This window comes from Ambystoma mexicanum, chromosome 8, assembly GCF_040938575.1.
Source record: "Ambystoma mexicanum isolate Mex_15411 chromosome 8, UKY_AmexF1_1, whole genome shotgun sequence".
Classification (NCBI taxonomy): Eukaryota; Metazoa; Chordata; class Amphibia; order Caudata; family Ambystomatidae; genus Ambystoma; species Ambystoma mexicanum.
The window spans coordinates 231520786-231541688 of record NC_090929.1 but is presented as its reverse complement, the minus strand read 5'-3'; the positions used below and the strand labels follow the sequence as shown (position 1 = coordinate 231541688).

Here is a 20903-nt window from a genome sequence, read left to right as displayed (position 1 = left end):
GGTGGGCCGCACCGCGCCTCCATGTGCCGAACAGGCGCAGAACAGGGCCTTAACCCCACGGGCCTTTGCACTAACGGGCCGGCTTCCGCCTGCTGGTTAGACGGCTTCCTGTAAATGCGGGATGGTTGATAGGCAACGCGGGAGGTCGCCTTTTTAGAAGCGGGCAGCAGAATTCAAGCAGTGAAGCTCATGAGAGCCTGCAGGATACACGGTAACGAATTCCTGAAGGTGGCTACTTGGCAGCCGTGTCGGGGTGGTGCGTTGCTTGCAGAGGTCTCACCTAGTGCCAAAGAATGCACAGAGCGGCCGTCGCGTCGCGGTCGTTCTTTCCAGGCATACCCACGAGGCTGGGTTCTAGTGGCAGAGTTTGTTGGAGGGGAGGGCTCCAGCCCACTCCTCACTCGAAGGGAGAGTGCACCCAAGGGGGCGCAGAACAGGGCCTTAACCCCACGGGCCTTTGCACTAACACTAACGGGCCGACTTCCGCCTGCCGGTTAGACGGCTTCCTGTAAATGCGGGATGGCTGCTAGGCAACGCGGGAGGTCGCCATTTTAGTAGCTGGCAGCAGAATTCAAGCGATGAAGCTCATGAGAGGCTGCAGGATACACGGTAACGAATTCCTGAAGGTGGCTACTTGGCAGCCGTGTCGGGGTGGTGCGTTGCTGGCAGAGGTTTCACCTAGTGCCAAAGAATGCACAGAGTGGCCATCGCGTCGCGGTCGTTCTTTCCAGGCATACCCACAAGGCTGGGTTCTGGTGGCAGAGTTTGTTGGAGGGGAGGGCTCCAGCCCACTCCTCACTCGAAGGGAGAGTGCATTATCCCAAATTATTATGTACGCATTATTCCTATGTGCCGTGTTTATTAGTAATGAAAAGAAATATATCAAAGCAAACAATCGTGCACATCCACAGTTCACTATTCTGCGTTGTCAACGTGACACTCCCTAGGTTATGTGTGACTAGTGATGACTTAAACATACTCGTGTTCCCGATCTCTTTTGCCAAAACAATCTAATTCACTCTAGATAGCGTTCATTCCTTTCACGTAGCAATGTAATTAATAGCTGGGAACGCCGTAGTCATCCTGGAATCCCTTTTCCCGGGGATTTCCATGACGACACGGCGTGCCCACCCTTCATTTTTATTTGCCTCGCAATCTGAGCATACTGCTAAGAACCATACGCTCATTTTTTGACAAGCTTAAAACTCACTTAATTATGTACGATTAATAATAGCTTTGCAGTTCAATATTCCTGATCTCATTTTACCAAAAATCACAGACGCATTGACTGTAGACAGTGTTTGCTTACCTTCTGACCGCTAATTCACTCGCTGAGGCATTGCTGGGAACGCCGTTGCCATCTTGGAATCCCTTTTTATGGCGGTTTCCATGACGACGCGGCGCCCTTCCCTCCGTTTTGTTTTCTCTATGGTCTAAGCAAAATACTACTGACTATGCGCTATCCTTATGATTATAATCTTGAACTGAATACAATCCAAGTAACAAAAGTTATTATGTATTTATAATGTTTATTAGAAATTAATTGTTAAATGTCCCGCGTAAATATGTGACGTTAATGGGAACGTAATCGCCATCCTGGAATAACTGTTGTATGGAGGTTTCCATGACGACGAAGCGTCCTCTCCCCCCTTCCTATTTACTTACTGTTCTAAAAAATGATATATGTATATTACCATATTATGAATTGGTCATTGGGTATCCCGCATTATTGTGCATACATGACAATAACAATTCATTTCTAATAAACGTTATAAATACATAATAACTGTTGTTACTTGGATTGTATTCAGTTCAAGACTATAATCATGATAAGGATACCGCATAGTCAGTAATATTTTGCTTAGACCATAGCGAAAAGAAAATGGAGGGAAGGGTGCTGCTTCGTCATGGAAACTGCCATAAAAAGGGATTCCAAGATGGCGACGGCGTTCCCAGCAATGCCAACGCGAGTGAATTAGCGGTCAGAAGGTAAGCAAACACTGTCTACAGTCAATGCGACTGTGATTTTTGGTAAAATGAGATCAGGAATATTGAACTGCAAAGCTATTATTAATCGTACATAATTAAGTGAGTTTTAAGCTCGTCAAAAACAAGCGTATGGTTCTTAGCATTATGCTCAGATTGCGAGGCAAATAAAAATGATGGGTGGGCACGCTGCATCGTCATGGAAATCCCAGTGAAAAGGGATTCCAGGATGACGACGGCGTTCCCAGCTATTAATTACATACCTACGTGAAAGGAATGAACGCTATCTAGAGTGAATTAGATTGTTTTGGCAAAAGAGATCGGGAACACGAGTATGTTTAAGTCGTCACTAGTCACACATAACCTAGGGAGTGTCATGTTGACAACGTAGAATAGTGAACTGTGGATGTGCACGATTGTTGGTTTTGATATATTTCTTTTCATTACTAATAAACACGGCACATAGGAATAATGCGTACATAATAATTCAGGATAATACTCGGGCAATTTTGAAGGTTGTGAATATACGTCTATAAATGAGACAAAAATATGAGTGACCATAGTCAATATCTTTGATACACAAGGCAGCTTAAATAAACAATAAATATTTTATTTTTCTGAATTCGAAAGAAGGGGATTAAATATATTTTACTATATGTAATTGGCAGAAAAGGAGTATGGGATTGAGCCCAGTATAAGACAAACCAGAGCAACACAATCAGTGGATATATTATGAATCTCTATGTAAGTCACTATGTGGTCGAGAATATAGTAGAGTTAATTCTAATATTTTGCAATCATTGCTAATAACCTTGTTTTTTCTCTCTCCATTTTATTTGTTTCTTTTTTGTATATTCGACGGAATCAAATTCTTCTTTTTTCTGATTGTTTAATTCCTTGTTTACCTACTTTTTCTCTTCCTCATGCTTTGTATAATTTACATGCACAAATGTTTTTTGTCTTATGACCTATACAATCCTCCCCGCTACGCATCCTTAATCTCTGTCTAAAAATTGGAATATACAATAATATTGGGGGGGGGGCGCTTATTGGGGAATGTTCTAATCATACAAAAACTTTGTTGTAATCTTTGACTTATTTGAATCTTGAACTAAATATTTAATGACAAATCATGTGATTGATATATTAAGAGTATATCAGAGTAGCCCATATTTGAGAAAGGCTCTATTGAGCCGAAACACTTGTCATACAGGGCGGTTTGATTAAATTTTGACCCAATAAAAAAAACACAAAACTTACTAAAACAAATTGGCGCAGATTCACAGAGTTATTTCCTGATACAATGCAACTTTAACAGCATAGGCTTTATACCGTCAACTCTGAGGAATTGCGACATTATGAGGAAATTATAGTATTTGATTTTCAGAATTAAGACTTGTAACAACAAAAAGGAATATTAAGGAGTCGCCCACTAGACCAGCTGTTAACAGTAAAAGCCAAATACTTACTTTATTTCAAGAATGGACCTGCATCCCGATACTATCAGACTCCCAGGTGGATTGAGGGAGTCCTTGTGGATCTTTGGTATTGCATAGAAACATGGCGTCCCTCCTTGTGCGTTGGTCAGGAAGTCTTCTTCCTTCTCAGTGATCCAATCCCTTTGTAGAGAATATGCTACTGTATCTGAGATCGCCTGTTTAATTTCCTTTGTTGGATCTTTACAGAGGACACTGTAGCTTATCGTTCATTAGTGCCAGTACCATCTTTTTATATTGGGTGGTGGACATGATAACTATGCCCCCACCTTTATCCGCAGACTTGATTACAACCTTTTGGTTGCCTTCAAGGGAAGTGAGTGCATCCCTCTCCTTTTTGGATACATTCTGGTAGATCCTACTTCTTCTGGTTTTTAGCTTGTCCAGATACGGCAGAATACATTTCTCAAATGTGAGCAGATCCCCTGGTATTTGGTTGTCTGAGGGTGTAAAAGTGGATGGTATACGAAGTCCTGAGTCTTGCTCCGCTTCTTGGGTGATATGTTCCTGGAAGAACCTACGGAGCATAGGAATCAGCATACCTCCATTTCCAAGCTGTACCAATCTGTGTGTGCTGTAGGTACGAAGGACAGGCCTTTAGTTAAAACTCAGGTCTCGGCTTGAGACAGTTCAATGTCTGCCAGGTTAAATATTGGTACGTTATTGGAGTCATTTAGCATTGGTATCTCCTCCTGCGGGATCTTGTCTCTCACCTGCCTCCTCCTGTTCCCCATTGTGGTGGTCCCCATAGGTTGCCTCCTGGGCCACCTCTGCCTAAAAAAGAAGGAAGAGGTGTTGGTTGGGGAAAGTTTTGTTGACAAGTTTTGTTAACATGGGCAGCAGCCTGCAGTTGTACGGGACATTCTTGTCACCTTTCTTGTGAACCGGTACCAACACAGACTGTTGCCATGAAGATGGTATCTGATGTCCCACACAGATCTTCTGTTACAATAACAGAAGGATGATAGCCCACGCTTCCGGGGAATTTTCTAAGACCAAATTAGAGAGCCTGTTTGGACCGGGTGCTCGCAAACTTTTAAGGTTCACTATTGCCTCAATCATAAGTTCAAGCGTGATGTTCAGGGGCCACTCCTGCATGGGGCTGGATCCACTGGGACAACTAAGAGCCCTGGGATCTCCCCAGATTTTGTATGATTTGCCCAGGTTTCTCTTTTAATCGGGTTAAGGGTCGTTTTGGTATTGCTGCCCTTGGCTTGCGTTAAGATCTGCCATATGGAACGAAAGTTCCTGGATGTGAGGGCCCACAACATTTGCTGCCAATGGGCGTTCTTAATTGAGACCTTCCAATGTCTAAGCTAATTTCGATATTTGTTTTTCTCCCTTTTAACTGATATTATTTGTTCCTGTAAGTTCAGTTTGGACCTTTTGATAGCCCTTATTTCCCTATGACATTTTTTCAAATGGCATTTCGGAATGGCGATATCAAAGGTTTTAAAGAATTTGCCAGCAACGATTGCCAACCAACTACCTTTTAATCGTACCGGTTCCTTCAGCCAATCCCTTTAACTAGTCCTCAAATTCATCAGGGGTTAGGTCTACCACAGTTTCCATTTCACAATTAGAAACCCGAGTAACAACTTGGGATGCCTTTTGTAAGTTTGCAGCTGACCAATAGATGCGGTTTCCTGTGTAATAACGATCCAGCCCCCGTTTATCTTCAGCAAGTTTTCGCCTGCCTGTGTTTTCTTCATGTTCTCCGTGTCTTGGGGGTCGAGTTATTTAATTTTGGTTAAGTTTAAAGGGTCATTTAAACCGGGTTTAAGAAGGTGCAGAGGCGGGCCAGGTTTCTTCCTATCTACCTGCTTCCTGAGATCATTGAGTCGTCCCTTGACCATTCTTTGTTGCTTTTGCATCTGGAAGATTGCGTAGTCTATTGTCTCTGACCCACCAACATGGGCTACCTGGTCTGAACCGGCTATTTCCGTGGCTGATGACGGTGCTCGCCACAACTTTTCATGCATTATCTGTTCCTGCTAACTTATTTTTTAATTCTTTTGCCACAAATTGAATTGTGGCACTCTGCAAGTTTAGCTCTTGCAGCATCGTACCAAACAACTTTAACAGGAGTTTTACAGCAAACTGTAAGGAGTTAATGTCGTCAGTGCAACCCGGAAGACTGCCAGTGGTTAAATTCAAACTTGTAGTTTTTTGCGTCTCAGTGCTCGCAGAGCCATCAAAGAATGTGAATAGCACAGGAGTGGTTGACATTCTTTGTGAATGTGCAGAGACCGACAGTGGCAAACAAACGGGAGGAGTAATGGAGCCTGCAAGGGCAGGCTGGCTGACTGCCCTCCTGTGGTAACCCCCTCCATGGGTGCCTTAGAATCATAGAGCCCAGTTTGCAAGGTGTCATGCAGAGTGTAGCACAGATCCAGTAAGGAGTTATTGTCAATGCCTCCAAAGTCTGTGGATGTGTGCTCGAGATTTTCTCTCACTCTCTGGATAGCCTGCTCAGGCTCTTTGGAAATTCGGTTATTCAGACCAGACCCTGCTTCCCAGTGAAAAAAGAGCTTTGTTATTGTCTTTATTGTTGTGGTTTATATAAACCTTTACAATTTTACAAGAATCTGCAAATATTTATAAAATTTCCAAAATTCATATATTTACATCAATAAGACAATAAAAGCAAAAAAACATTCCTAAAAGTCATTTAAACATATTTCTTAAAAGTGATAATAATATTGCTTTACAATATATTCTACAGTGACCATTACCCAGGAGTGAATACTTTTTGTACAGAATCAACTAGCATGATAATCGTTCATGTCTACAGATCCTTCTTGCGTCATGTCTACAGTTTGGGCTGTTAATACATCAGTCAGAATTAGGCTTCCAATTCTTGCATGTTGTTATTAGACCTCTGGCGACGAACACTGCTAAGCGGCAATTACAATCTTATTGTTCATTCTAGCGCACAAATATTATACAAAAATGAATGCACTTTAATTTTCAGGGCAATAGAATTTCCATGTAGCATTTCATTCCACAGCTTAACTAGATCTACATTGGATAGATCCATTACAAATTTTGAAAAACAATCCATTCTTTGTTGAGCTAAGTTAGGACAAACCAATAATAGATGCATCAGAGTTTCTTTTTCTTCAGTAAGATTACAAAATCTACATCCAACCATGTTTAGACCACGAGTGGTCAAGATTTCATTCGAATTCAGAACATTAAATCTGAATCGCATCATTCTATTCCTGAACCGCCTGGAAGGATATTTTACTATATAATTTTCCGGATTCAGAAACCATTTCCAGTAGGAAACTGTTTGTGAATATAGCTTTGAGCTCAGCAGTACACCATTGTTTTCCAGCCAATCATAGGCTTTAACAGTTTCTTTAACTTTCCCATAATTTCTTAACAATGTCTCTACTGACAAAAAAAAAGATTTAATCGTTCCACAGGGAGCAATGCACCTGGTTTCCTTAGTGTCTGCCTCCTTCCCCCTTTGTACCTCAGAAGAACATCAGAGGCTCAGTAAGTGTTTCTTGTGATCTAGTAGTTCTATGTAATAATGTCCCCTAAAAAATGTCTCCTGACAAAAATATCGCAGTTTTTTGCAGACATCCCTGCAACCCATCCCCATACATAATGTCACCATTGGCCTTTCCCGGTGACATTATGTATGGGGACATTATTACCTGATACAAATCTAGTAGTGGGCATTTCAACATAGGGCTTTACCTGACGCTTTCTAACTGCTTTCACTTTACTTAGTGTTTTGCCCGGTATTCACGAATACCAAAGTCTTGGTAGCTTAGCCAAACAGTTTGGTATAGTAATAGTAGTGTTTTCTCCAGCATGGGGTCTGGCATGGATTCACATGCTCATGAATATTCCCCATCGTCAGGCTGGGAATCCTCAGTAAAGAAAAAATCTGTTTTGTTTCTGAACTGTCTTTCTACTAATAACCAATCACTGGTCTCTGGGTCATACTGCCCCCAGCCAATGACTGCCCTCTACCTAAGCCCCCTCTGGCAGCCATCTTCAGATTTTTACCACACGTTCAAGTGTTGGGAGTCCTTGTGCTGTAGCTCTCGAGCTTTTACTGAGTATTGCGTTTTTTCGAAGAGTTTACTTTTATTTTTTTCAGTCAATCGAGCCTCAAGCTCCACCGATTCTACTTCTGATCAACGGTGACTCGTTTCAGAGTTTTCTATGCCCCTCAAGGGCTAATTTTCACTTCTTGGAGGATGCCGAAAACTCTGAGGCCTACCTCGCATAGTCATGGCCCAGGACAAAGGAGACACGACGCCTGTTGGATCCAAGCTGTTTAGGATTTGCCCTGGATGTGGATTACAGAATGTCTTCAAGGAAGATGAGCACTCCCGGTCCTCTACTTCCTTCACGATGACAAATCGCACGTGGAGAAGGACTGTGCGTTCTGTAAGAACATGTCCGTCAGGACAATGAAGGATTGTCCTACTCGACTCACCAACTGGCTGGAAGGGAAGAGCCCAGCAGCTGGTGAGAAGAAGTTTGAGCGGTCTTCTAAGACCTTAGGGTGCTCCGGCGATGGGGGCCCAACAAAAGGCTAAGCACTGCGAGTCTGCGGGCACCAGGAGCGCCGTTGGTTCAGGCTCCTCTGCTGCCAGGCAGGGCGCAATGTCACCGACGCCATCATCCACGAGCCAACGCTCTGGCTCGGGGAAAAGGAAGTCAGAGAACCCGGGTAAGCTTCGGGAGAAGCCGCGGTCGATCCCGACAGACACAGCCAAGGGGGAGGGAGCAAGGCAGTGTCCACCCCCACAGTGAAGGCCTCGAAGGTCATGAAGGCCCAGATTCACCCGCTAAGGCCTCGATTGAAGGAGTTGAGGCGGCCCTGGCGCAGCCAGCGGAGGCTACCCCAGTGGAGACGACCTCCAGGCCTAGAGTTTCCATGCCACCTAGCCTATCGAGAAGACCCCCGTGAAACCCTGGGAGGAGAAAGAGGGGGGAGTGGGGGCACGGTAGCCTTAACTGACACAGATACCACCTCTGAGGATGAGCTGGCTGGCGTCAAAAAGATCTTGGACAAGAAGTTCAAGGAGGCCAGTGCCTACAGTAGGGATCCCGACGAGGCAGATGTAGAGAGCAATGGTGGGGCCGACGAGGAACCGCAGACCGTCGAGGAAGCGGAGGAACCCACACCCCAGCCTACGCTCCCGTTGTAACCGATGCCACAAGACAATTCGGGAGCAATCTTGATGGCTTTGCAGACCCTGTGTACGGAGATAAGGACAAGGTTGCCCTTACCACCAGCGGCCGATCCAGCAGCACCTGGACCATTGGGGAGCCCACCGAACAAGCGGAGGCGAGTTCATCCTCCACCTCCCTGCCAGCCTTCACCCCAATCCCCTCCTCCGAGGGAAGAGACGGAGACGGACGACGACGGTGGTGACGACGGGACGGATCTCCCCACCCAACGAAATTGGCTCCTTTCACGCCATGATCGCCAGGGCATCGGAGCTTTTCCAGCTATGCCCCGAAGAGCAGAAGAAGGAAGGGTTCCTCTACAAACGACAGGATGCCAAGAGGAAGACCGTCCTCTCAGTCCCCTTAATGGACGACATCTGGGACGAAGGACTGTCCCTTCTGAAGAACCCGTCCACGGCCCCGGCGAAGAGGGACAGTTACGAGAAGAAGTTCCGGGTCCCGACTCCGCTCCTATGTGCCTCAGGGCATAGCCGTCCCCGGATTCGGTGGTCTCTGCGGCGGCCAAGAAGAAATCGGCAGGGGCGATGGCATCAACTTCCACTTCCCCGCCGGATGCTGAGGGGAAGAAGCTGGATGCCATGGTATGACGGGTAATCTCGTCGGCAGCGACGACCATCAAGGCAGCCAACTCCCTCGCAATCGTGGCGCGCTACGACAGGGAGCTGTGGTTCAAGATCGCTCACATCCTGGACTTCCTCCAAGATGACAAGAGGGAAGAAACCCATGAGATCCTGCAGGAAGGTGAGGTGGCGTTGGACCACGCCATCACAGTGGCCACGGACATCGCCGACACCGGCTTTTGCCAGATGGGCAACAGTGTTTGCCTTCGCCGGCGCGGTTGGCTCGGGGCCACTGATTTCCGTCAGGACGTGTAGACCAGGGTACTGGACATGCCCTTCGACGGGAACAACCTGTTCGGCAAGGCAGTGGACGAGTCACTGCAGGTCATCAAGGCGGACTCTGAGACAGCCCGGGCCCTGGGTTTGCTCCATCAGCGACAGCCGTCCTTTCGGACCTCCGGAGGCAAGTCACAAGGTGCCTCCAAAGGATTCGGCGGCAGTGCCTCATCATTCCACCAGGCAGCCCGCTCTTCGTCGCAGAAAGCATACAGAGGCCGCAACAAAACAGGAGGACATTGTCGTCGTTGCCAAGGTGGCAAGGCCTCGGCGAAACAAGACTGAACCGGCCATGATGTTGGGCCCCCACCCGAGCACCCAGGTGGGAGGCCGGCTGGCAAAATTCATTTGGAGTCCATCTCCACCGACCGTTGGGTGCTGGACGCCCTAGCCAACGGGCACTCCCTGGAGTTCCAAAGAAAGTTTCCTCGTTTCCCACCTGTGGCCAGGAAGGAAAACCATGTGCCACAGCTGCTTCTGGAGGTATGAGCAATGCTGAGGAAGGGCGCCATAGAACTCGTCCCAAAGAGGCTTCGGGGCTCCGGAATATACTGCGGTACTTCCTTGTCCGAAAGAAGACCGGCGGCCCATCCTAAACCTTCGCTGCCTCAACAAATACATCAAGTCCCAGAAGTTCCGGTTACCCTTCAGCATATGCTGGGACAATTGGAGGAAGGTGACTTCCTGTCGTCGCTGGACTTGCAGGACACTTACTTCCACATCCCCATACGAAAAGGACATTGAAGTTTCCTACGGTTCGTGGTCCAAGGGCGGCACTACCAGTCCAAGTCCCTGCCCTTCGGGTTGAAGTCAGCGCCAAGGGTCTTCACCAAGTGCCTGGCACCGGTGGCAGCGCAGCTGCGCCTGCAGGGGATCCGCATATACCCCTATCTGGACGATTGGCTCATCCGAGCAAAGTCAAGAGAACTCGCCGTCGATCACACAGCAAGACCGTCCACCTGCTCACGGAACTGGGATTCTCGATCAACTTTGCCAAGTCCCACTTGGTACCATTGCAGGACGCCCTGTTCCTGGGAGCCAGACTCGACACAGTGGCACGGTTGGATCACCATCAGAGGAGAGGACGAAAGCCATCCTGGGCAAGGTACAACAGCTGTTGACCATGGAAGTGGCCAGGGTGCAGTCCATCAAGTCTCTGCTCGGCATGATGTCATTGTGCATCTACCTCGTGTGTCTGTGCAGGTTGTGGATGCGGCCACTGCAGGAGCTCCTCGACACCCGTTGGATGCAAGCGATGGACAGCTTCGAAGACAAGATCTCCCTCAACGAGACTGTCCGCCAAGCGATCCGGTGGTGGGGCAGCCGCGCGCATCTAGCGGCGGGCACGGACTTCCAGACCCCAGCGCATCAGGAAATGGTGACGACGGACGCCTTTCTTGAGGGATGGGGAGCGCACACTGGAAATCTCCACGCAAGAGGCCTTTGGCTTCCGGAGGAGAGGTCACTACACATCAACGTCCTGGAGCTCCGAGCCGTGCTCTGGGCCCTCAGGTCGTTCCTCCCGTCCCTCAAGGGCAAGGTGGTGAGGGTCTTCACCGACAACACCACCACAATGTTCTACATCCGGAAGCAGGGGGGGGCACCAGATCCCCAGCCCTATCCAAGGAAGCGCAGGATCTGTGGCACTGGGCCGTTGCCCACGGGATTTTCCTAGTACCCTTCCATCTGGCAGGAATAAAGAACACCATCGCCGACTCACTCAGCAGGGAGCTGCACTCTTGCCATGAGTGGGAGCTTCGACAGGATCAAGTGGACCCCCTATTCCGACGATGGGGCAATCCCCAGATCGATCTATTCACGACGGCGACGAACACCAAGTGCCGGAGGTTCGCCAGCAGGTTTCCCCAGCCGGGGAGCATGGGCGACAAATTCTCATTCCCCTGGGACGACCTGTTCCTGTATGCGTTCCCGCTGTTGCTTCTGTGACTCATCGGTCCCGGTGCAGGATGATCCTCGTTGCACCAGCGTGGCCGAGGCAGATCTGGTTCCTGGACCTTCTGGACATGTCAGCATCCCCCCCAGTCAAACTGCCGACGGACGCGGATCTTCTCGCCTGGGAAGGAGGCGCCATCCTCCACCACGACCCGGGATTGCTGAACCTGCAGGCCTGGCTCCTGCAACACTAGAGTTCGGAGGGTACGATATCCCGGCGGACTGCAAGGAGGTGCTTGCAAAGGCCAGGGCGTCCTCGACTCTTAAGTGTTAAGGACGCAAATGGAAGAGGTTCTCCGTCTGGTGCCGTGCACAGAAGATCAACCCTCTGCGGATTACGGCCCCTCAAGTGCTGCCGTACTTTGTTGCTGGCCAAGGCGGGGCTGGCACACGCCTCAATCAAAATCCTTCTGGCGGCTATCTCCTGCTACACCAGAACTCTGGGGCGGTCATCTCTGTGGTCTCATCGCCTGGTGAAGGAGTTCATGAAAGGACTGTTCCGCTCGTTCCCGACGTGGGAGATCAACGTGGTGCTGACCAGGCTCATGGGCCCGCCATTCGAGCCTCTGCATTCGGTTCCTATCGTGGAAGACAGCGTTTCTTATGGCCATCACCTCCGCACAACAACTGCGAGAGATCCAGGACCTTTCCTGTAAACCTCCATATCTGACATTCCACGAGATGAGGGTAGTGCTGAGGACGCACCCCTCCTTCACACCCAAGGTGCCATCCGACTTCCATCTCAACGAGCCCTTGGTGTTACCCGTTTTCTTCCCGTCGCCTTCGTCGCCAGCTGAGAGGACTTTGCACTCGCTAGATGTGGCTAGAACGCTGAAGTTCTATGTGGACCGCACAAAGAGTTTTCGGAAGACATCACAGCTGTTTGTGAACTTTGGCCCGGTGAACCAAGGGAAGGCCCTCTCGAAGGCTTCCATTTCCAGATGGCTCTCCGGCTGCATCATGCACTGTCACCGGTTGGTAAACCGACCATTGCCCGGCCGTCCGAGAGCCCGTTCAATCAGAGCGATCGCTGCTACTACGGCGTTCCTGTCTGGTGTGCCCCTGCTGGACATCTGCAGGGCTGCTACATGGAGGTCGACACACACCTTCACGAGATTCTACTGCGTCGACCGGGATTCTAGGGAGAAGTCCAGAGTCGGCCAGGCAGTGCTGCGCAACCTGTTTGCTTGAAGGTGAGCCTGGTGTGGAGGATAGAGATGCTTAATGTTGAAGGTTTTTTTTAAATGCTTAATGTTAAGCCTTGCCACTTATGTGTGTACTGCTATGCATTCTTGTATTCATGAGCATGTGAATCCATGCCAGACCCCATGCTGGAGAAGGAACAAGTTACTTACCTGTAACTGTTGTTCTCCAGCATGGATCTGTCATGGATTCACATGCGAACCCTCCCTCCAACCCTTGTGCGGCTCTTCTCTTGGTCCTACTGCCACTTTACGTGCTACCAAATCTGAAGATGGCTGCCAGGGGAGGGGCTTAGGTAGAGGGCAGTCATTGGCTGGGGGCAGTATGACCCAGAGACCAGTGATTGGTTATTAGTAGAAAGACAGTTCCGAAACTAAACTGAAACTGATTTTGTCTTTACCGAGGATTCCCATCCTGACGACGGGGAATATTAATGAGCATGTGAACCCATGCCAGACCCATGCTGGAGAACAACAGTTACAGGTAAGTAACTTGTTCCTTAAACCAGCTGCATGTTTACAATTAGGTGATTCACCCGTGCTGGTCGCGTTCTTATATTGCTGATAGTACTTACAGTTAGAAGGACCTGCCACCCCAGGAGCCACCGGAAACACTCTGCTCGCTCCGTTCCCCAAGGCGGTTTTGATGGTGAGAGAGAGACTCCTCAGTGGCAGCTACTGCAAACATATTGTGTGCGTTTTCACGTTTTGCCCAATACCACGAGTATAAGACAGCCCACCTTTGTGTGTACTTGAGCCCTATGTGGGCATTAAAAAAAATGAAATTCCACACTATCTTCTTCGTTAGGCCCCCCACAAGCTTGGCTGTGCGGATAAAGTAGGCGTAAATGTTTAGTTAGAAATACAGACAATGCGAGGCAGCAGGTGAGATGTTGCAACCAACCCGGAATTCACCACCCTGGGAGGCTGCCTCTTGTCAGTTCAACTCACCACCTAAGGGCGAGCAGGACAACCGCTCTACCTCTCACGTTGCCCCTGTCTCATCGGAATCTCTCCAAGTCTCTGTGTTACAACAGCAACCGGACACTGAAGGAAAGCACCAATGCACATGTTAAGTGGCAAGCCACACTGCCTCAGAAAACGACAGCAGCCGCTTCCGACGCAATTATGCAATTGACCTATATTTACAAAGCTGGGGGACTCAAAAGGAGGAAGGTTGCACATGGAGAGTGGCAGTGTGAATGGAGAAATACTTTTTTTCATTTCTTGGCCTCTGCCGAATACCGCTGTAATTGGAAACCGCTGGGTAACCACAGAAATAATTAACGCAATAATAGTAGAAGGTTATGTCCTGGTGCATGTGTATGATGCTTGCAGGAATGTTACTGCAGGAGATTACCAAAGTTTACTTTGGCATAAATGAAAGAGGGAAATTATGGGGTCACTGTCCATGGCCAATTGAATGACGTTATTTACTCCAGTCGCAGTCTGATTTTTCTTTTTTGCCGGCCATGAAATGGAGTAAAATTGTGTTTCAAAGCGCCACAAGGCTAAATGGGAAGGGAACAGGGGAAATAATAACAAAGGCAAACATTAATATACAGTTGTGGTCCTACTAGGCCTGGTGGCATTCGGCTGTGCAAGTGCATTGAGGAGAAATGCAGGGGAAGTGGGAACCGGGGATTGGGCAAGTGGTGGAGTAGGGCATGCGAGGGAAGTGCTAAGCGGGAGCCAAGGAGGAGAACGTAGGGCTAAGTGCTGGTACAGGCGACTCTCTAGGTGGGATGTGAGCCAGCAAGCAGGGTCCCGCAGTGCAGTGGGGGAGGAGGGGTGCTGGTATTGACTGGTACGAAGGGCCTGGGATCCTGTGTGATTCGTGAGGCTCAAGCCATCAGACACAGTGGGCGGCAGTGGGGGGTGATTAGCAGGTAAGAGGTTGAGAAGAGCAGAGTTTTGAACAGTTTCCAGAACTTAAGGAGGTCCGGTTCAAGTCTGAGAGGGGCAGAGAAGCTGTTCCAAAGGGAGGAACCAGCTGAGGAGAGAGACCTGCCCCCACTCTGCTTGGCGAAGCATTTTTACAGTTAGAGAGTGGAGTTAGAGGAGCAAAGGACTCTAGCAGGAGATATTTAGGGAGGCAAAGTTGGAGATAGCGTCGTCCCAGGCCCCAGAAGGCCTTGTGGATGATGCAGAGGGTATTTAATTTGATTCTTGTAGCCACTGGGAGCCAGTGGAGAGATTTCAGGGCTGGAGAGATGCGGTCCCTGGGCTGGAGGCCAAGGATAAGTCTTGCTGCCCTGCTCTGGATTAGCTGGAGGGGGTAAAGGGAGGAAAGATGGAGGTTGAGAAAGAGGCTGTTACAGTAGTCCAGCCTGGAGAGGACCGGAGCTCTGGAGATATTGAGCCTCTGGGGGAAGGTGAGCAAAGGAAGAATGCTTCTGAGGAGGAGGATCTGGAAGTGGGACTTCTTGGTAAGGTCTATGATGTGAAGGAGAGAGCTGAGTCGAAGTTGAGCCCAAGGTTTTTGGCCTCACAAGATGGTCGGGGAAGAGGGCCTAAAGAGGGTGGCCAGAGGGTAGGAGGACACTAGGGCACAGGTGTCCCGATGAGGCGGATCTCCATCTTACTGGCATTGAGACAGAGATCAAGACTTCAATATAATGAGTTACAAAAATCCAACCATGAAATGCCTATTCTTCTTCCCTTCAGACCATTCGATATCATAAAGGTAGGGACCTCTACTGGCAACGAGCAGTATTATCGCACATCTTTTCAGTGAATGTTCACCTGAGGAAATCGGGTCAGAGTCACGACCCACTTAATGCCATGGCTCTACCAAATCAACAAAATTGACGGCAGACTAGAGTACAACACCGGCGATGTAGTCACACTCTGTCCTCGTTCCACAACAAACTCACCCAAATCCTAAAAATATTGGTTTCATTGGCTAGGGAGGATAGCTCAGGGGCAATGTGCTCACATTGGAAGCAAAATGACACGGAGCAACACAGGTTTGATCCCCGGGTCCACGCTTAGAAACCTCTGGGTATTAAGCGCATTATAAATAGCATATCATATATCTACACATGCACTGTATGCCAATTGAGAAAAGGCGCTGGGAGGCTCAAGCTTGTTTCGGTCTGTGGGTACGACTCATGGCAACGTCCACCAGTGAACTGTGGCCTATACTCAAGGGCAGACAACGGAGACCTGGCGATCAGTGCTGCCGCTACACAACATCTGAATCCCACAGCAGTGATGGCTAAATACGGTCCACATCCTGAAAATTAGGCGGGGAGAGGGACACAGCACTTTGAAGAACAAGTAGCGAGAAAGGACTGGCAATGCCATGGCGATGGGGGTGTTGAGGGGCAGCCACGCACCCCGACAGTGAGTGCAGCCAGGACCCAAGAGTCACTCAGTGAGAGTGAACCTGTGCCATCCTGGAGCCGGCCCTCCCTGTCGCATGGTGTAGGGTGGATTTGCGGAATACTCGCTACCGAGTAGAGAAATAGTGGCAGTATGCAGCCCTATGTGACTGGCCTCAGCTGAACACAGTGGGGGAGGGGTGAAGCATAATCTTTTGATTACTGTGCTCGATACAACATTTGCCCCCCAAAAGACATTGTACTCCAAGCAATACTACCTTTACAGATCCGACAGGGGATCAGACTGATCAATTTGGGGTTGGGTTTCCACTATATGGGTATACAGATTTCAACCACCCCTACTGGAGCAACTGGGGAGAGTGTCTGAAACAAATAGATAATTGTTTGATCCTTCTGGCGGTAGACAGACATTATGTGCCAAGGGAAAGGATCAACTTGTGGAGGATTAGACCGCTTCAACTATATTGCTACTTCTGCCGGGCCATCAGGGAACCCACCACCCCCTTCGGGGACCCGCCTATCTGGACATCCGACCCCCACCTCATAATGTCTAAAGACCAATCTATAAAGCAGTGTCAGAGTAAAATTGAAACATTTGTTATACCAATGACCTCTAAAGTTCCAGAGGCGCTGGTGAAGTCTTGTGGGAATATGTCCAGTGCCCAGACTGACCATTTCATTATCTGGTGTGATGGGCACAATCAATGACTCAAGGGCTGACCTGGAAACTAAGATCTGTGCGTTTGGCATCAATGTAAATCTTTTACATCAAGAACTTTACAAAATCTCATCCAGGGTGGGTGAGGTGGAACAGAGGATATCCAGTTTCGAAGGTATCACTAGAGTGCAAAAACAAAGTGCTGACCTACAAGTGAGATCCAAATAACTCGAGATATGTGGAGGGAAGATCTTGACTGAATAACGCCTGCATAGTGGGTGTCCCTGATAAGAGTGAAGGACGGCGCAAAGACTTGTTTGTGGAAGTGATTTTTCAGTCTGTGTGTCTGACGGGCCTTTCCAGAGTTCTCAGTTGAGAAAGCACATATTGTCCTGGCTCAAGCCTCGTCCCTGGGTACACCTCCACTAATAATTGTGGCCAGACTCCTAAATAACAGGGTTTGAGACGTTATCCTTCAAGCTGCACGGAAGAAAACATTCCTTGATTTGGAGGGCTCCAAAGTTGCATCTTCCCTGATTTCATGAGGGCAGTTCAAAAAGCTAGACTATCGTTTGGCTATGTAAAGAAGAATCTCCAATCGATCAGCATTAAATGTGCTATGTTTTTTCACAGGCACTTTAAAAATGTATTGCAAGTAAAACATGTTTTTTGTTTTCATTGACTCCCCCAACAAGCCTGGGATTGGTTCAAACTTCACAATGACAAACATCCCGGTGACATCAGACAGTCGAACGACAGGACTGAGACCCGAAAAAGTCGATTGCTAAAGGTCTCCTCAACATCACAGAATGGCCCTCGCAACGATGCTGATCACACAAACGCAGCCCCAAAAGACATCACATGAAGTACTTTACATGGCATCCCAAGCAAAGAACATTTTGGTATCCTTTTGCTCTACCTATGTTGGCACATCTTATGGCACGTTTAGCCTATATGACCAATATCGAATGCATGAAACAGCTGATTATACTCCACTATGATGAGTCCTCGGGGTCCCACAAACCGGGCTAGCGTTATCCCCATAGCTTGTTGCTAACTTGTAGTATAAGGAGGGGGGTGTTGTGCAGTCGGGATGTTTCCTATCCGGATAGTTTTGTCCAGGCCATGTCCGTTTGATTAACAGCCAGTGTATGGTAGCTCATCCAGGGCCAATATAGTTTATGGCCCACAAAAAGAGGTCTTGTGGCCACCATGACTGCAGAGAGTGAACGTGGCCCTAAATGTTTCTCCTGGAGCGTTAACAGCATGTGTGATAAATTGAAACACAGTATGGTGCTTCAATATGTCAATTGACCTAAGCCCAAGGTGTTCCTACAGGCGATGCACTTAATGGGTAATGTATGTAATTTATTTAGGAGCTGTAATTGGCCCTTGGTGGGTAATGCAGGTTTCACAAGGGGTGTTGATTCTTTTCAGGAAATCCGCCACTATACAGATTAAAGATGTTGTGATGGATCCAAGTGGTAGATTTGTTTTGATTTACTGCACACTCTGTGGGAAGCTTATGGGTTTCCTCAATGTGTACACACTACCCACTCTTGGATCGAATTTGCTCCATGAAATAGATGCTATGCTTACTAAATATTTTTTTTTTTTTTTTTTTTTTATTAAGTTTTCAAAAACCAAACAAAACATTACAACTGTTTCAATACGCAAAAGCATCATTAGACAATCACATTTCCTTTAGAACTCCCCAACTCCCCCCCCCCGTGAACTAGAGCCTATTCTCGTATATCTTATGTTGGAGCATTATCGGGTGGCCCAATACTTAAGCGGCCATCATCCAAGTTTTCTGTTTCATTGTTACCCTGGTAGGGATCAGCCATAGACGTTATCAATTGCCGCCAGGCCAGCAGGGGCCCTACTTCCTCCTCTCCCCCCCTGGTGACAGCTTCAAAGCAAGCTACAGATTCAGCTTCCGCCCACTTCAAGAGGTCCGCCCACCATAGTTCCACCCTAGGTCTATGGGCCTCCTTCCAGCCCATTGCGATCCTGCGCTTGGCCAAAACATAAGCCAAGTCCTTCATCTTGCTCATGTGTTTAGAATGCCTGGGTCTGGGGAAGAGCCCTAGCATGCATGACCAGGCCGATTCCACGTTCAGCACCACACCCCCACCAGCCAGCTTCGTTTTAACCTCATCCCAGAACCTGAGCACCTCCGGGCAAGCCCAAAACATATGTAGCAGCCCTGCATCCACCTCCCCACATGTGGGGCATTGCTGCGCGGCTAGACCCCCAAACCTTGCAATCTTCCCGGGAGTCAGATAAGCCCTGTGGGTAACGTACAGCTGAAGCTGCTGGAATCTCGCGTTCCGGGACACCTTTTTATGGTACCTCTGAGCCCATTCCCATTGCCCGTCTGTCATAGGTCTTCCCACCTCCTCTTCCCAATCCTGTCTTAGTTGGAGCAACTCCTTCCCCGCCCTCACCCGCAAGAGTTCATATATCCTCGAGATTTCGTGCCCGCCCTCCGACACATCGTACATGGTCTCCAGGGAGGCGTCAGGCTCCCCCGCTAGCGCTGTCTCGGGCCATCTTTCTCTAGTCTTTTTCATAAGCCTAGCGTAAGTTATGTATTGGCCTCCGTGCACCCCCGTCTCCTCCTGCAACCTCTGGAAGTCCAACGCCTCGCCATCCTGCCATATATCTCCGAGGGTGGCCAGGCCTACCTGTTCCCAGTATCTCCGGACCGATTCGAGTAGTTGAGAGTCACTCCCGCACAGGGCCACCAATGGGGCCTGCTGGGAGTACGGCTCCAGATCCCCCATCATCCTCCAAGTCCTCTGCCAAACTTCCCAGCCCAGCCTTAGCAGCCGCCCCCTGCCCACCATTCTATCTCTACGCTACCACACCACTTCCTTCAGAAAGTATGGGGCCGCATCTCCGCGCAGGAGGAGCGCCTCTGCCGAGTTTTCCGTTGAGAGCCACCTTGCCACATACAGCAGCTGCCCCGCCAGGTAGTAGAGTTCAAAATTTGGCAAGCCTATGCCCCCCTTGTCACACGGGTTCTGAAGCTTCCACAGGGCCACCCTGTTCCTGGAATTACCCCATAAAAAACCCCTGCACACGCTATGAAGTTTCACAAATAGGCTTCTGGGTATCAGAAACGGGACATTCATGAAAAAGTGTAAAAGTCTAGGCAAGACCACCATCTTAAGCAAGGCCGCCCTCCCCATCATGCTCAGGGGCAGTCTGGCCCAAAACACCATGCTGTTCTTAATCCCCTCTATCGCTCGTTCTGTATTGTGTTTGTGTTCCACCTCTATTTTGTGGTATATGTTCACTCCCAAATACCTGAACGTCTCTGTCTGCCATGGAATTGGCAGGATGGGCAGCCTCTGCGACGGGACATTCCTGTATCTGCCCAGAGGGAACAGACAAGATTTTTTGGTATTCACCGATATGCCAGAAAGGGCAGCGTATCTATTCATTACCTCTAACACATACTGCAGATTTTCTTCCGGGTAACGCAAGTAAAGAAGCATGTCATCCGCATATAGAGATATCAGGTGCCTACCACTAACTGTGCTTATGCCCACCTCCCCGTATTGGTAACGCAGGTATATTGCTAGCGGCTCTAAAGCTAGTGTATATAGCATGGGCGACCAGGGGCACCGCTGTCTGGTCCCCCTGCTAAGTTGCCAGGTGTCTGAAATTATGGACCCCGTTTTGACTCTCGCCATCGGGGCGCTGTAAAGCAACTGGACCCACCTGAGGTATCCAGGTCCCATTCCAAACCCCTTCAGGACCGCCTTCAACCAGGACAATCTCACCGAATCGAAAGCTTTGACTGCGTCCAATGACACTATGGCTAACTCGCCCATATCTCCCTCAGTTTGGTCGATGATGTGGTGCAACCTCCTGTGGTTATCAGTAATGTTCCTGCCCGGAACGTATCCCGTCTGGTCAGGGTGTATCAGTTTCCCAATCACCCTCTTCAACCTGTTAGCCAGCACCGCGGTAAGTATTTTACTGTCCTGGTTGAGCATGGACAGCGGCCTATAAGACCCGCACTCCGCGGCCGGCTTACCCGGTTTCAGGAGTGGGATGATCACGGCCTCGCGGAGGGACAACGGGAGTTCCCCCTGCTCATAGGCCTCGTTGAAAGTGGCAAGCAGTGG

The 20903-nt window shown here is 48.8% G+C and overlaps 1 protein-coding gene across 1 annotated transcript in view; it reads left to right on the top strand.

Annotated features, from left to right (window-relative positions):
* The window catches only part of ZBTB6 (zinc finger and BTB domain containing 6), a 142858-nt gene that overhangs the window by 65291 nt on the left and 56664 nt on the right, over positions 1-20903 (top strand). The gene's annotated exons all lie outside the window — the stretch shown is intronic.